Raw genomic sequence first — 17752 nt, forward strand, 5'->3', positions numbered from 1 at the left:
GCAAAGAAAGTTGAGAAACAATAAAAGATCATCTCTATCTCTTAGCTGAATCAATCATAAGATATAGGCTCCAACTGCATTTTGGTTCACTTTTACAGAAACTTGCAACCTCATTCCGGTCTTCCCATCCTCCCTCCTATCCTTCCATCCCTCCCAGCCCCTCTGATTCCCTCTCCTCCCGTGCCTCCACCTCCCTGCAAAAACAGCAGAGGAGCCAGATTATGGTCAGATTAGACAGGAAGAATAGCAGCAGGGCTTTAAATAGGGAACAATGGTCATTCAGCAGCAGCAGATTACAGAACGAGCATCTGCATTCCGGAAAATTCAAACATAGCAGTGACGAAGTGAATTTAAGTGTGTGTGTGTGTGTGTGTGTGTGTGTGTGTGTGCAAGAGAGAGATTGAGAGAGAATATGCTGAGCCACAAAAACCCTGAAGGAGGAACTGTTTTTCCTCTCCCTTGCTCATCTTTTATTGAACGAGGGAGCGCAGAGAGACTTAAGGGTGTTTCTCTCCCGTATTTAGGCCTTTCGCTTTCTCTCTTTAATACCATTATCGCAACTTTTCCTCCCTCTTGTTCTCTCTCGTTCTTAAACTTTCATGTAAACCGTTTGATGGATTCCTTCTGTATAAAGCATATTATTATGCAGTACGTGGAAAATAAGCGCGCCGCTATTGTGCCGTCTCTCTCGAACGCGTCCATTGCGGCGTAAATGGATGAAGTGCATTAAAGTAGCGAGCGACGCTGTGATTACTGCTGTGATATTTCAATTGTGCTGTCGTCTCTCCACACGCCTCTGTCTCTGTCTGCGATCCTCGGTTCTCTTTTCTCACCCGCAGCTGTCCGGCTCCGGTCAATTGCGTAGCTAAAATCTAATTTTAAAATTGCAAATTCTGTGTTCACGTCACATCGGAAGAAGCGGAAGAACAAGTTGACATCTCGTCGCTGCGACTTTGAACTCACTGGATCGTCCATATCCAACATGGTCGATCATAAGGTCGATAGTTGTGCCACCAGCTTGTCAAAAAGTTACTTTAAAGTACAACAGATATTGCTCGTTTTTCCTAACTAGACTTGATTAATGCTGTTGTATTGGAGTGAATATAACTGATAAAGGTAGATTCACGGCTATTTATGTTTCCCACTCTTTCGACTTGATTTGACTGATTTGGTACTAGTAGTATTTCAGCATTATGCTGTTCGTCATTTGAGAGTAGCATGTGTAAAAGAAAAGAAAACACAGATTGAACAGCGAGGAAAATGGATTTGACCTCTATATTCAAGCTGAGTATTAATTCACTGCATTATATATGCCCTTTATATAAAAAAGACCCCGACCCAGAGCAATATTCTTTCAGGGTGCCCAGAATTCCTAGCTATGTCCCTGCTTCAGCCTATAGGTATTTATGTGGTGCAACGATTGTTTGCATTGCAAAAGAATTAAATTCTATTTTGTTTTATTTATGTTTGTTTTGTATTTTGTATTTTGTTTTTGTCTTCAAAAAAAGGGGCCTTACCAGTGAAATTGTTAACATACAGACACAAGGTAAATGGATAGAACATAGAGTAAAATGTTAAATTCTGTAAGGAACCACAGAAACAGCACCATCTGCTGGTCACAAAATCAGATGCCTTTTCCCACCAGCATTTCCCACCATTAATAGTTAACTCATGACAGAGGCATTTGAAACTGAAAGTAGATTTTGACATTGTTGAACAGAGCGGAGACGCCATTACAGGGTGCGAGATCTCTACTGAAAAACACACATTTGGAGGATTGTAAGCAGCAAGTTGAAGTGAATGTGATTTGGTGAGTCTTGCTATTGAAAAATCATTTGGATACCAAAGCAAATGGCAGAGAAAATGTCTCTTCTTGAAAGTTACTTGAGTTGCCATGCGTGTTCGGAGACTTTCAGAGACCCTGTGTCTCTGAGCTGCCACCACAGCTTCTGTTCCAGCTGCCTGAACCAATTCTGGGAACAAGCTAAAATCAAGAACTGTCCCATTTGTAAAAGAAAATCCGCGAAGGCTCGTCCAGGAGTGAACTTTACACTGAAGGAACTAGCTGACTCCTATGCTGGGTGACAGAAAGCTGGGTCATCTGAGACGGATAAAGAAGAGGAGTAAGTAGTGTGTGGTAAACATCCAGAAGAGCCTAGATGGTTCTGTAAGGAGGAACAGAAAGCTGTGTGTACGGTCTGTGAGTTCTCTCACTTCCACGGTCACAAGATGGTTCCCCTAGAATGAATAGTCAGTGACCTGAAGGAGCAGCTGAAATCCGAGTTAAAGTCTCTACAGGACAAGAGGAACAAATACGAGGAGGTTGAGAAGAAATACCATGAAGTGGTTCAACACTCCAAGAGCCAGCTGGCGGCCACAGAGAGGCAGATCAGAGCAGAGTTCCACAAGCTCCACCAGTTCCTGAGAGAGGAAGAGGCGGTCAGACTGTCGGCTCTGAGGGAGGAAGAGGAGCAGAGGGGGAAGACTGTCGCCAGAGAGATGAAGATCATTCAGGAGAAGATCTCCTCTCTCTCAGAGAGTATCTCTGCTGTCGAAGAAGACCTGAAGAAACACAATGCGCCATTCCTCGCCAGTTATAAACCCACTCAGACCAGCGCCAGAGCCCAGTGCTCACCGTCTCAGGAGCGCTGGTAGATGTGGCCAAACACCTGGGCAACCTGTCCTTCAGAGTCTGGGAGAAGATGAAGGGGAAGGTCAAGTTCAGTCCCGTCATTCTGGACCCAAACACTGCAAACGACTGGCTCTCTCTGTCCGATGACCTGACCAGTGTGAGACGTGGAGACAAGCGGCAGCTCCCTAAGAACCCAGAGAGACACACTAAGTATGCCACTGTTCTGGGCTCTGAAGGCTTCAGCTCAGGGAAACACAGCTGGGAGGTGGAGGTGGGAGATCTTCCTGGCTGGACTTTGGGTTTGGCTAAGGAGTCAGCTGACCGGAAGGGGAGGCAATATGCCTCACCGAAATACAGAATGTGGTGGTTAGTGCACGGCAGTGGAAAATACACTACTGGGCCTGGTGAGACGGTCACAGTGACGAAGAGTCTCCAGAGGATCAGAGTCCAGCTGGACTATGACATGGGGGAGGTGTCCTTTTATGACTCTGAGAACGAGACTCACATCTACACTTATCGAGACACTTTCACTGAGAAACTCTACCCATATTTCAATGTCGGAAAGGCCGGTGATGCTGAGACTGTTGATATCAAAGTCTGGCAAGCTGAAGCTTGTCTGTGACATGTAAGAAGACATATTAGGATGAGGATTGGACTGATCAGACAGATTAAGAGATATCATTACATAAAAGCAAGTCGTAATCTTAATGTCCAAGAAAATCTTTTTCCACCGTTAATGTGGAATCTACTGGAAAAAAGGAGGACGTGAAAAACTGCGCACCACTATCATGAAGCATTGAGGTTTATTACTGAATGTAAAGCTCCCCTTCATGATTGTACCTTGTATGATTGCCTTTTATTGGCCTTCCCTTTACACTCAAAGTCTTATTAATACACTGTAATCAGCAGGCCATTCTGCTGTGCTTTTATATCTTAGAAAACTTGGTGAAAATGACTCCCTCGGGTCACAGAAATTATTTTTGCTAATTGTCCCTAAGGTCCGAAGTGACTTAGGCAAAATGTTTTTCATGTACTTTTCTTCCTTTTCATTGTAAAAACATTCACAACTAAATAACTGTTTTCACTTGTTGAGTGATTTTTGAGGGATCTTCATGCTTTGTTTAGCTAAGATTTATTAGAAGTGGTGACGACTGCCGTTGAGTGCTCATACAGTCAATTTTGACATTGCACTTACCAATTAATTGAGTGCAATTGTGTATTATTTTCTCATACAAGTTGCTCTTTGTCATTTTGTTTGTAATTGTTATGATTGCCATGATGTTGCTTTTTGGTAAGATTTCTCTTGAAAAATAGTTTTTGATTCTCAATAGGACTACATGGTGAAATAAATGTTAAATGATGATGATGACGCTAAATGATGAAACATCATTAAATCACCAGGTGCCTGTTAGGTTAGCAACATCGTCGATAGCAATATAGTATACATGAACTGCACAGAAAAATTTGAACATTTGTAATGTTATTTTTCCTTCCATCATCAGTCATCAGCTTTAGTGTGTAATATTCCTGGATCTTCTGGTATTTCAGTTGTGTGGGTCTGTTGGTTTTCCCTGTGGAACCAAGTGATCTGATATGTTTTCTGATTCAGTCTTTTACTGTGGAACAACAGACAACCACCAATAAAGTCAGAAATCAATTATTTATTACTTTTTGTCTATTAATACCTTTTCATACAATGTACATCAGATTGATGCTTCTTACTATGATGCATGGCTAAAATAGTAGGGATTTATATCAAAGATTGTCGGGCTAAAAAGATAGGTAAACTCTATTCCACAAATAAAATGGTGAGTAAACTGAGTTTAGGTTGTTCTTCCCCCACTATTGTACATCCCTGCCTTTATGACTATGAATATATACTGTGGAAATGACATTAGGGAAAAAAATATACATTTGCAGTTTAATTTAGTGCAGAATCCTCCTTACATATATCCTTTAATTTCATGTTGGTACTTTTTAATAAAAAAAGCGTTGCATTAAGTTTGTCAATAAGGCTTTTATTTTGAAAGTTGTGAAAAACTCTTATGTTTTTTTCCTAGCTTTCAAGGTTTAACTTTGAAAGCTGAACCCGGAAGTCGTACTGTTTAGTAATTCTGGCTGACTTCACACTAGCATAGTTTTTTTTTTCAACGATAAATCTTTATTGACAATGACACTCATGCATTATAAGATGTATTATAAATTCCAATACGACGTTTAAGTGCAGTGATAAAAAATCACAAGTGGACATATAGAAAAATAAAATTGCACTAGGACAAATGACACTAACATAGTAGGAAGACAGTGTATTTTGAATCAGCATGAAGCTAAAGATGTGCTACTTATGGGTTTCCTTTAGTTTCACTTGATATATATCAATAACATTTTTCAGTTCATATAAGGAAATTATCCAACCGCACACTGTTAGACTTTGCTGACAATATACTCACATCTTTATTTTTCTTGCACCAATACATCACAGATAATTTCTTTATATGGACTATTTTGTGTTCCTGCGACCAACCAGCACCTGATTCTAAGTGGCTGTGCGCGGGCCTCTTGACTACTTTCCAATAATTTTTCAGATATTTATCTTTTTCCTTGGATTGTCTGTTGATGCAGTTTGAGTTTCTCTTTTCTTTGTCTGTTCAGCCATGGTGGCTATCACTGCTCATGCTAACTGCCCAGTTCTTCTATTATTTATTCCAAACAAACCAGAAACATAAAACGCATCACTTCCTGTGCGCCAGAGGATTTTTCCCAAGAAAGATCTACCGGGTAAATGTGTGAAACTGTCCGAATGTGAAGGTTGTTGCTGGAAAGGATCAAGCATCAATAAATAATGGTTAAAAAACAGTATTCTAATCCAGTCCCAGTCTCCAGTATCACAAATGTGACAACTATCTAAAAGGCTTTACATTTTATGTCCACAATTGATTCGCTAGTGAAAACAATTTCATTTTATACTCTGTTACTCATTTTGTCTTTGATTTTTTATCAAACGGGTTTCAGTTTTATCAACTTTCGTTGAATCAGCATTTAACCTTTTAAAATCTGATTTTACTATTTAAATCCAAGTCCAGTTGAATCTGTCATGTCATCAGTTGACTCATTATGTGACAACAGAAACTCTACCAGTGTTGTCTGATTAGACTGGCAAATGAACATTCCCTCTCACTGTCTCTCTGCCAGGCCAGAGCAGCACATTGACCAGACTCAGTGTGACAGCCTCATGGTGAGAGGCGAGGATGACTGGGAGAGAAAACTGGGTGTTACATATGGAGGTGTGTGTGTGTGTGTGTGTGTGTGTTTGTGTGTGTGTAGCCTACTGATTGCTATTACTGATTCTAAAGCTGCAATGAGTGACATTTTCTGACCACTAGAGGGCGACAGAAACCGCAACACGTTTGTAAATAATACACAGCAAAGCCACTGCACTACGGATGCCTACTACAAGCCGTGCATAAAGGCTAATAGCTAAGCTAAACGCGTCGCCAGCTACCAGTCTCGCTTTGCCAGATCTTTCTCCCGCTAAAGGTCACATGTCCCACAATGACAAGTGAAGAGGCAGGTAGCAAGTTTACCAGTTTAACAAGTTTACTCGCTTGCTTCATCGATTCCGCCATTACGACAAACCTTTCAGGAATTGGATGGGGTGAGCACCGCTTTTAAACAGCGAGGGAGGAGACAAGCTAGTTTTAAAAAAATGAAAAGCTTCCAAGTTCCAGAGTGGAATTTGATGATCAGCTGCTGTGCATAGGTTCTTCCCTGCAGCTCCTCACCAGGAATACAGTCCATAGCCTTTCCAGTTGTGTGTGTGCTTCTGGTCCCAGTCTCACTGCAAGACAAGATACATGGCTAGTAAGTAATAGTTAGTAATAGTAATAGTTATAGTTATAGTGGTAGTAGTAGTAATAGTATTAGTAGTAATAGTAGTAGTAGTAGTAATACCAATAGTTATAGTAGTAATAGTCGTAGTAGTAATAGTAATAGTAGTAGTAGTAATAGTAGTAATAGTTATAGTAGTAATTGTAGTAATAGTAGTAATAGTTATAGTAGTAGTAGTAGTTATAGTTGCAGCTTTGAAGAGAATATAGTTGTGAGAAGACACCTGGCCACTGTGATCAACTAAATATGCTGTCTCTAATATGAATATACTGTATCAACCCTGTATATTTGTTTGTTAATCCATATATCAACCTTCCCTTCCTTTGCCCTTCAAAGTAAACTTTCAATTATAATTCCATCCATCAGGCCTATTTTAATTTATTTCCCATGGTATTTTATGCATCTTGAATGTTCTACCATGTTGTATAGTTTTCATTTAGAGCATGATTTTGAAATTCCTTTGTCTTTCCTTTTTCTGATTTTATGTTTATGTTCCTGTCTTCAATTTTTTTTAGCATTGTTTTTTATTAGTGTTTGTTGTCACTTCACATCTTTGTGCAAATAAACTAAACAAAAAAGGTATTGAGCTTGTACAAACTCAGACTCACGCAGCATTGTGGGTACATTTTGATGTCACCGAAAACATGGCGTCAAGCTAGCGTCCTTAACCTGAACTATTACTGTTTCCCTTGTACTAGAAGTAAGCTACTACTGCTCAGTCAAAGAGGGAGGGGGATAATATGTTACCTGGTTTATTCATGGCATCAGGGAGACTCCATCACAGGGGATCAAAGGTTCATGTAAACAGCCTGACTTGAATAAGACCACTGACAGTCCCTGTCTACAGTAAAAGTCAGTACAGCTGCTAAAATAGTAAAAGGAGCCGCTGAATGTTGTAATCCATCAGCCGCTGTAGCCAAGGGATTAAAAATGACAACCACTGCTTCACATTTCCACATTTTCATGAGCATCCCTATTTTTTAGAGCTTTAAAAAGGTACAGAGAGAGGAAGTTCTGCTTTCTACAAGCTTTAACAAACTGCCGCTGCACTCTTGCTCCACCCCACAAGGATTTGCGGGAAGTGTTATTCACAAGAGTTACCATCGGATTAACATTTCCAGTACTGACGATCCCATAAGGGAAGCATTATTCATGAAGAGAACTAGGAAAGCCTTACGCTGTGTTGTTGGAGAGAGAAACAGAGTGTGTTTTAAAAGGGGGATTTTTCCAATTCCCAAAAATCAAGACTGGTGCGTGTCTGAAATATCAGAATGTAGGATATGTGTGTGTATGTGTGTGTGTGTGTGTGTCATGTAATGTTACCTACATTGTATGTGGGTTAGACCAATATATCTGTTTACATCAGATGGATTCCATTTTATCTTCATCTTTTTTCTTAATCCTCTTCTTCTTGTTTCTCTGGGTTTCAGTGGAGAGTTTCAGTGTCCCATGATGGTCTAAATGTTGTTTCAGAGGCTTTTCCACCCTGACAAGAATACAATTCTGGGGGAGACACTGAATACTTACATTTTTTTTGGCATGAAAATTGTCAAATCTAAAGATACTGAATATTGGCGCAAAATATCGGCTTTTCGTAGCTTTGATCCAAAAATTTCAGAAGCAGCACTTCAAAAATACATTGATCAAACCTTAGTGTGCGTGCATGTAGGTGTGCATCATGTATCATGTGTGCTTTTTTAAAACCACGTGGACTCAAAAGTCTTTTTCCAGATTATGATCCATTTCAGGGCTTATTCATTGCATAACTGTCATTATAGTCTCTGGAATGTCATAAGACCCTCAGGAAAATAGAGAGATCATGAGAAACAGAAGTACAGCATCATAAAATGAAAATGCATGTATGTTTTCTTCATGTGGCGACTGTCACGATTAAAACGCTATTAGTGTGTATGATTGTGTAGAAGAATTTAAGAATAAAGGTCTAGAATTACAGCATACTATAAGGTACATTTCATCTCTGTCATGGAAGCTACAATAACAGAGCAATGTGGATAACATCACCAATATTTAATGTTTAATATAATTGTGCTGCCATAACAAAATGACAATAGCTATAATCACCACTTACAATCAACAGTTATGGAACAATATTGTCCTTGAATACAGACATAATTGTAGAAATAAATGACTATATTTCATGGCTAATAAGTGAATGTATTTGCTAAGCATTTGCTACATTTGTACCAGTTATAAACATTGTTTTGAATTACGATGAGACCTGAAAGCTGTTAAGAGATTATTTCCCATCATCCTTATCTAACCTTTTAAAAAACTAAGTCTATACTTCAGTTGGTATGTTACAGCTGTTCATTTAGTAACTTCCAATCAATGTAATAAGCTATTAGCAAAATTAACTTAATAGCAATTTTGCATTTTTTTTTTTCCTGTTAACATAATAATTATAACATTATTAGGTTTTATTACTTTAACTGGTTGAAAAGTTTTATTTTTATTTTTTGATAATTTTTTAGTTTAATCAAAGTCAATACATATTCATCCTTTTTTAAACATAGCATCTTAGTTAATTACCAAATTTGTGAATGGGTGACACACTCACCAGCTCGGTTATTACATTTTTGAACAGCTAAAATTTCAACTTTCCTGTTAATGTAATAATACCCAATAATGTAATAATTATCATATTGATGGAAAAAAAAAAAGTGACATTAACGGTATGTACATTTTATTACATTAATGGGAAATGTATTGCGTTAACAATATTACACTATTAGCTGCAAGTTTATTACATTAATGGAAAGTTATTAACAGTTGTTGATAATTACAAGGAAATGCCATAAGCAACTGGGCACAATTAATTATTCCTCAATAATACTAGACTAGAGACATTCCTACATTCTTTCTAGGGGTTTGCAATAAAATGAACAAAAAATGAGTAAAACATTGAAGCATTTACCAGTAGATTTTTTTTTTACTTATAATTTTGACAAAAAAAAAACAAAAAACACCACAGCAATGAGCGCTTAGCACCAGAGATGGAGACAAATGAACATGAGGATTACCACTTTAAGATGCATGTTATATCCCTACAGGTGACACTTACTAAGCTTTGAATAATGGATGGATGGTACAGTCTTCTGCACTTTGCTAAGCTAACAGCATGGAGGATGGAGAGAGTGCGAGAGAGAGAGAGAGAGAGAGAGAGAGAGAGAGAGACCAGACGTGGATTTACTCTACGGCATTCTCTATAAACTAGCAGGGGAGCAGATGAATGACAGGAGTGACACATGGCCTTTGAATACATTTCCATACACACACACACACACACACACACACACACACACAGGCTGAATCCCTGAACAGGTGATAGCATACATATGCATGTGTCTTTGGCATTCTCTGTTATCGAGGGAGCTGTCAGTGAAGTTCCTCCAGGGAAAACATTAGAGAGACAAAGAGAGAGAAAGAAAGAAAGAAAGGTGAAGAAGAGAGGGATGGAGAGGCTCGACTGATATGGTTTTGTCGGGGGGGTTTTTGAGTGAAGCTGCCAATAGCTGATATTTTGAGCCAATATTCAATGTATTTACATTTGAATTTTTAATTTTTTTTGTATTATTACTGAGTGTGGACTTGATGAGACGGCTGCTGAATCGAATGAGAATCAACACACTTTGGGAGGGAGGAGGTGATCTAGGACAGCAGTTCTCAACGTGGGGTCCGGGGACCACCAGGGGTCCTTGAGGGGGTTCCAGGGGGTCCACAGCAAATTGTTGAATTGTTAAACTTCACCATTATTTCATTTACAAGAAGTTAACACATATAGATAATGTAGAAGAATGATTATTTTGGTCACAGTTACACTGTTATCTCTCTACCTACAATAGTGATGGAATTCTGGACAAAATCATATCTAACAATAAAAATATTCTCAGATTTGAGTCCGAGAGACTCATCAAATGGGGGTCCGTGGCCCTAATGTGGACTAAATTAGGGGTCCTTAATATGAAAAAGGTTGATCTAGGAAACTGTTGAACTAAAAATCTTTTATTTAATTTTGGGAAAAAGTTTCTCATTGAAAATGTACTGAGCCTTGTGATTCCTGTGTATTTCCATGCCATGTATGGACTATCCAGTAGTCTCAAATAAAAACAAACTGTCATTCACTGTGATTCCATTTATTGAACCTTTACTTAATGGTAATCCCAGTGAGATTTAATAATCTCTTTTCCAAGAAAGATCTGGCCAAGAAAGCCAAAACTGATCTCATATCACAGGGAGTCATGCTCCAATTAAGGATAAGAATGACTGAGAGTTATAGAATTCATTTTATCTTACAGAGTTTATACTAAAGCACAAACATGTACCGTCTCTTTGTAGGAAAACAAAGCTGACTGTGTGTACTCAGCATTGTGGAGTCAATAAAAAGCCAGGGCTTGAGCCAACTCAATTCCCTTTTCATCCAGAGAGGGAGAGGATTTGAAACATTAAAATGTCTCGTTTTCACTGTGGAAATTAAACTGCCATTAAATTTCTGTATAAACTTTGAACACATGCTTACCCGACCAAAAGGATTTTATGCAATGTTGACAGACTGCAGCCAGCCACAGCCAGACAGTAAACCATTCATTCAGCCACATGCAGTCAGTCAATCAGGCAGCCAGTCAGCCATAATCAGTCAGTAGTGATGGGATACAAAAATGTGACAATACGTATCATTGGGCAGAAAATTTGCGATATTTGCTCCATTTTATTCTGCTGTAGTAATCACAAATGAGACGGCTTGACCATCACAATTTCACAAACTCTCCACTGAAATTATATTATTTGCACTTTGTAATGATATTTTAAATTGTTGTTTACATTATGGTGGAAAATGGCAGACAATGATGGTTCTGGAGGTAAATTTGTAGACCATGGATAGATATGTGCACCAAATGTCATGTCATTCCAACTAGTGGTATGAGAGATATAACTGGTTATTAATTTTTTTTAATTTGCTGTGTAATTGCAGCTCCCCCTGTGGGCCAATCAGCATTATTTAAGAAATGCTGGAACACAGCGGTGATAATCAGTGGTGTCTAAGATCGTGTGGCAGACAAACAAACAAACAAATGACTGAACAGTAGTTACCTTTGCACCCGAACCAACAGTGTGTGTGTGTGTGTGTGTGTGTGTGTGTGTGTGTGTGTGTGTGTGTGTGTTCCAGGATGCCGAGAATTGATTTCTGTTGTGTTAAGCCGCATCCTTAGCGAACAAGCCACACACAAGACCACAAAGTGACTGTTATCTGGTGTATGTCCACTTACTGTATATCTCTACAGTCTCAACTGCTATTGCTTAAGTGTTCAATACAGCTGTGTACTTTTAATCTGAATTGGTTTTATTCAGAAAATCAATGCAAGCTGTTGATAAGTTGATATTCAGTATATCTTCACCAGCTGGTCTTCAAGAACTCGTATCGCTGTTCATCCAGATAACACCACTATTGATCAAGTCACAAAGCCAACAAATCTCTGAAACCAACTTCTTTAAAAAGGCATACTGAGTGGGATTTTGCTGGTTGTGGCTCGTAAACACAACTTTCAAATTTTACCCCTCCTTCCTGCGGTTGCCAGAACGGTAAAAACCAGTAAAAAAGTACAGCGAGGCAGACCGCAAAGCAGACAAGACTCGTTCCAAACCGAGAGTGAATCTGTTGGCTTTCACCTGTTGGAGAATATTGAAGGAGAGGATGGGGATGAAGAGCGACGCGGAGTTGGCCTGTTTTCTGTTGGACAGGTGCCGGTTAGCTTAGCTGCAGCTTTTCTATTACAACGAAGCTACGCTAACGGTAGCTAGCTGCCAGCTCACGATACACACTAGCTCTGACCAGCTGCTCTGTTTTAGAGTTCAGGACCGCTACTGTAGCCAGCGTGGCTTTTACATATAAAACGATTCAGCAGTGGTTTTAGTTGCAGCCGGACACACCTGCTGCCAAAAGGTTGACGCCCAGAAACGTCCCGAACATTCAGAAATAAGAAAATCCAGGCAGAAGGCAGGTTCTCTGCAGACACACACACTGTCACACACTACCAATGAGCCATAAGTAATGATTGAGTAGGATCATTTTTGGATGGGTTTTTGCTATTTCAAGGGGGAAAATCCTGCTCAGTATGCCTTTAAAGCACTGCCTCAACCACATTTTGTGTCGAAAAACTATTATCAACTTTACTACCGGTACTTTCACTAATACTAACAAATACTACCAACGTTACTGCCACTACTTTCTACTTCCTCATTTTGGTTGTGATTGGTCACTTTGGGTCATGTGGTGTGCTTTAAAAAGAAAGCCTTTCTCTCTGCTTTGCCTAAAAAGATAATTCCCTATTACAGGTCTAAGAATGTAAGAGATTTTCTTGAAATCTATCCAGAGACCTTTGGGCAGCATGAACTCTAAGAAAACGCTTTCACCAGCCACACTACTTATAAAACAATGTGTTCCACGTATGTCTGCTGGTGTCATTTATCTTATCTCATCCCCATGTGAGTTACAATACATAGGTAAGACTGTTCGACCAGTGAAAACACAGATTACAGAACACAAGGGGTGGTAATATAGAACAGAGGTTACTTAGGTCAGAATGTAAATGGGTTTTCTACATGGAAACTGTACATTTATCTGTATCTCTGTAGTCTCATGTCAAATTAGACCTGATAATTGACCTGAGTGTCCATGCAATTGTATAGACTTCCTATGGCCTCAGCTGCCTTGTTGATGAACTGATTGTTGGTTGCCGCTAGTCTCTCTGATTGGCTCACACTGATTCTGGAGGAGTCTATAAATAGGTCTTTGTATAGTGAGTCTTTGTATGGTGCTGAGGATGGTCTTATGACCTAAACATGCCCTTACGTAATCGGCCTCATATATCAGTAAACCGATTTTTCACCCAGTTATGTAGAAACGTAACCTACGTGTCAGGTGTTTTAGTGCATTCTGGGAAACCAGGCGCAGGATGCTATGGGCCACGTTTGATTGTTTTTTACTAGAGCTCCAGTTTCCAGTAACAGTACAGTGATCAGATTGATACGCATTGAATTGATATGCTACTGTGTTTCCTCTGTAAAAATTTGCTCACACAATATCCTTCTGCAGGGTTATGCAATTATATTTCAATTTGATCGTTTGCCCCCCAGTGTTAACGCCGTACACTGTATATTTCGGTAAGCAGAGAGTGAGATTAGATTGTTGTGGTTATTATGTTGTCAACTTTATTACTTTTTGTGTGTGCCACCAGCCATTCCTAATTGGATTGTGTTAGTCTGTATCCCTTCAGCGAGAGGAGGCTCAAACCTATAAAATATTCCAATTATTAAGCTAGAAGAAGTGAAGCGGAATATGCGCCTCAATTTCATATTCCCCTAAAAATAGAAACACAAATGGATGAGAAACGAGGTGTGTGTGTGTGTGTGTGTGTGTGTGTGTGTGTGTGTACGCACGCACGCATCTGGTTATAAAATGAAACCGCCATATAAAGAACAATAGAGAGCAGTCCATCATTTTTTTGCACACACAATTCCCATAGGTCTCTCCTCATCTCTCTTTTCTCTTTCAAATACCAGCACCCATAGATCCTATGTTTTGCCATATCCACCCTCAATATAGGTCACACACACACATACATAGGCACGTGCACACACACACACAATACTCCAAGTATGCATACACACTCGCACATTCCTTTACGAGCCTCGGTTTGCTTTGTAATGCCGACTAAAAAGACGATCTCGTGAGCAGAGTTCCGGTCGACCGGAGAATGCTGAGCCAGCAACTTTCCTCTTCATTATTCATTAAGAGCAAGTTAAATGAGGATGTGCCCTATTTACAAATCATCGCAATCAACAGCGTTCACTCACACACACACTCTCACACACACTTGACACATTTGCATTCAAAAACCAAGTGAGGCCCTTGAGGGAGGCAGCATGAAGTCCAGAGCAGTAAAGCCTTTATCACCCAAATCCTTGCCTTTTACCTTTTGTTATTAGTCTTTAGTTTTAGTGTATATACAGTATGTGATTAATTACACAGTTTTGAGAGTGCAACTGAATTCCCTGCTTGCTCAGCAGTGGATCTTTTCCAAAGCTGAATAACATTTGACATTTTAGGTTTAGCTGACCATGCGTACATACATCCACAGCCAGCCCATAGTGCAGAAGGAAGCCAGGCTGAAAAAGGAATGGAGAACTCAGAGCTAACAGCTAGTACACTGAACTGGTACACATAGAAAAGCAAAGCCCCAGTTTCCCAAAAGCATCTTAGCAGTAACCATATGTCGGACAATGTTGGCCACGGCTAAACTTTTCACTGTCATTGGACGTCAACAGCCAATCAGATTTAAGCACTTTATTGTTTCCCTACTGATGAGATTTTATGTCATGAACAATAGTCCTGCCTGGCAAGTCCAAAATGGACGAGAAGTTGATTCCAGCCATTCAAAGCTTCCCAGTTCTCTCCAACTTTTATTTGAAAGACTACAGGTAGAAAGAACGATGCTTAGAGAACAGTTGCATCCATTTTTGGGGTAGGCAGACTCTTGGGCCTTGATGGCGCTCGATGGGCTGAGAACCACTGTATGAATCACTGTATGAATCTATAACAGTGGTTCTCAGCCCATCGAGTGCCATTGAATCTTGATCATTGGGCCCCAGAATACTGCTGGGCTGCGGTCGAATAGTCTTTTTTGCTTAGGAAGGTTCCTAACTGAGTGAAATGACCCGGAAGTATCTAAGTGGCAGCCATGATAAGAGTGTTAGGATGGCGAATGGGTAGAAGAGGAAGGCACAGGCCGAGGCAGGCAAAAAAAAACACAAAAATGAAAAATACTCAAAAATGTTTTGAAAAGAAAAATAAAGAAATAGATAATGAATCAAGAAAACTACAAAAATAACAAAGGCAGAACTAAGCTATAAACCAAAACATAGGCTAAGCCCCTGACGTGGGCCCTATGCTATTAGGCCAGCAGTCCTGGTCCCAATTCCTGGCTGGAGCGAGGCAGAGTGAGCGGGCACCCATGGGTGCTGGCCTCCTATATACTCTAAGCCCCTCCTATGAAGACAAAACATAATTAGTCTTCAATTAACACAACAATACATCAAGGGTCTGATTCAATACAATTATTATTACATTGATATAACTATGTAACAAACATAATAAATTGCAATGACCCTATCATCAGTCTGATGCATTAAAAAATAGATGTATACTTTTATCAATTTGGACCCCCCCCTTGCCACCCCTCTCTACAAATGAGGTTGGACTCCTCCGCCTCAGTTTCGCACTCCGGGTCTAAAACCGGAACTGCCAAGTGCAGGAGAAGAAAAATACACGGGGTAAGAGTAATTTGCAAACTGTTTCATTAAACATGATAAATAAGGAAATGTCTCCGCTTCTTTATTTAACTTTTGAATGAATTATATAATGTGTAAAGATTGCGGAATTACGTCAACAATGCAGGTGGGAATGTTAAATAACGCCAATGCCGGTAGGCCTCCCAGTATGGCTGAAACACTGCAGTGAGACACAGACTACAATGAAAATGCAAGAATCTAACAATCAAAACCAAAACACAGTAACACTTAACTAACATCTCTTAGTGGCGTCAAGATGTAATCTATGGTAAAGAAATGAAGGTTAATGCAGTAATGTTTGGCGGTGTATGTTAATATAAGGCATCGGGCATCCCCGTGACAAAGAGCTGTTCGAATTCTCTAAATGCTAAGGAAAGGTGCTTCAATGCTTCCTTACTTAGCTCCTTTAGCATAGGATACACTGGACCATCCTTTACGAAAGGAAAGGAAATAATGCCGTCCAACAATTCCTTGCGGCAGCATCACTTAAAGCGACGCACCATTTGGCCGTTCACGAAAACAAACGATCATGACCGACAAGGGACGCAGATCATCATGCAAGTTACCGTTGCTTATTAAGCATTTTCCATCTTATGCCATAACTTGCTAATATGCTTATATGTTTTGAACTTTCAACAATATGTTAAACCCATAGAGGTGAACTATGAACATTATGCTGCTGTCGTAAAATGATCAAAGTGAAGTTAACGTTGTAGCGTAACCTATGCTCAGTTTGCATTAGTTATTTCTTCATTCTGAGCGTTGTTGTATTGCCAGCCTTTAGGAATATCATTAATTAATTTTACTTCAGTCACAGATGCTGAAACCCTTGCCTTAATAAAGGCCTGTATCAGCCATAACAACTTCAAAGCACAATCAAGTCAACATTTCAAGGTGTTTACTGAGTTGTGTGGTGGTTTCTAAGCTATTATATGCATAGGCTTATAATCAGATCATAATCAGCATATTAACCATAACACAGAAGTCTGTCTTTCAAGAAAAAGGGATATGAGATGTTTTTAGCCAGATGATGTTTTTAATTCAACAGGTTTGAAACTTAAGAATGATGATATGTACAGTAGTAGATTTGTAGGCCTAACATGTTATGCCTATCTTGCATGAATTTAACAATTATTTTCATACAATCATACTAATTGGGATTCATGTCAATGAATATGAGTGGACAGGAGGGTGAGCGTGAGCAACCATTCTCAATGTGTCTCATTTGTTTCACTTTTGTGACTGGTAGCCTATATTCCTTTTTTATTTCAATTCCAACCTTGGTGATGAAGCAATATTTTTCACCGGGTTGTCCACTTTTATATAGCCTGTCATGGTAAGAATGCACGGGGCGAAGTATCTAAGATGCGCTTTTAGTAGTCCATCTCCGGAACATTGTAGTTTCACCACGGCAGACCCACGTCATTAACATCCGCCGTCGCATAATTACGTAGCCTAGTGTAAGTGCAGTCGGATTCTCTTAGCACCGCGGTTGTCTTTTCCTAAGCCCTTATGAATTCTCCTTCACATCTTTCCTTGACCTCATGACGTTTTCCAACGAGGTCAAGTTAAAGTGGTTAGGAATAGGAGTTAGGACGTATTTTTTTGACTATTCGACCGCAGCCCTGGTGTTCTATCCTACCAGGAAGTTGATTGCAGTTAATTGCATTCACCTGGCATCCCCGATGTAAGTCAGTCCCTGATTAGATGGCTAGAATGAAAACCAGCAGGGCAGCAGAGTCCTGAGGACCAGGATTGAGATCTTTCTTGTTCGACACAAGCGTAGCTGTCACCTCATGACAAATGTGGTGTCAATGCAAAAATCAGACAAACATCAGTCCATGTGCAGGATATATGATTTTGTTC

General features: G+C 39.6%; 1 pseudogene; it reads left to right on the forward strand.

Moving 5' to 3' along the window:
• The first annotated feature begins 1734 nt into the window (after nt 1-1734).
• Nucleotides 1735-3254, forward strand: LOC139911349 (E3 ubiquitin-protein ligase TRIM35-like; annotated as a pseudogene).
• The last annotated feature ends 14498 nt before the right edge of the window (nt 3255-17752 follow it).

The sequence above is a fragment of the Centroberyx gerrardi genome, chromosome 18 (assembly GCF_048128805.1).
Source record: "Centroberyx gerrardi isolate f3 chromosome 18, fCenGer3.hap1.cur.20231027, whole genome shotgun sequence".
In the NCBI taxonomy this organism is placed as follows: domain Eukaryota; kingdom Metazoa; phylum Chordata; class Actinopteri; order Beryciformes; family Berycidae; genus Centroberyx; species Centroberyx gerrardi.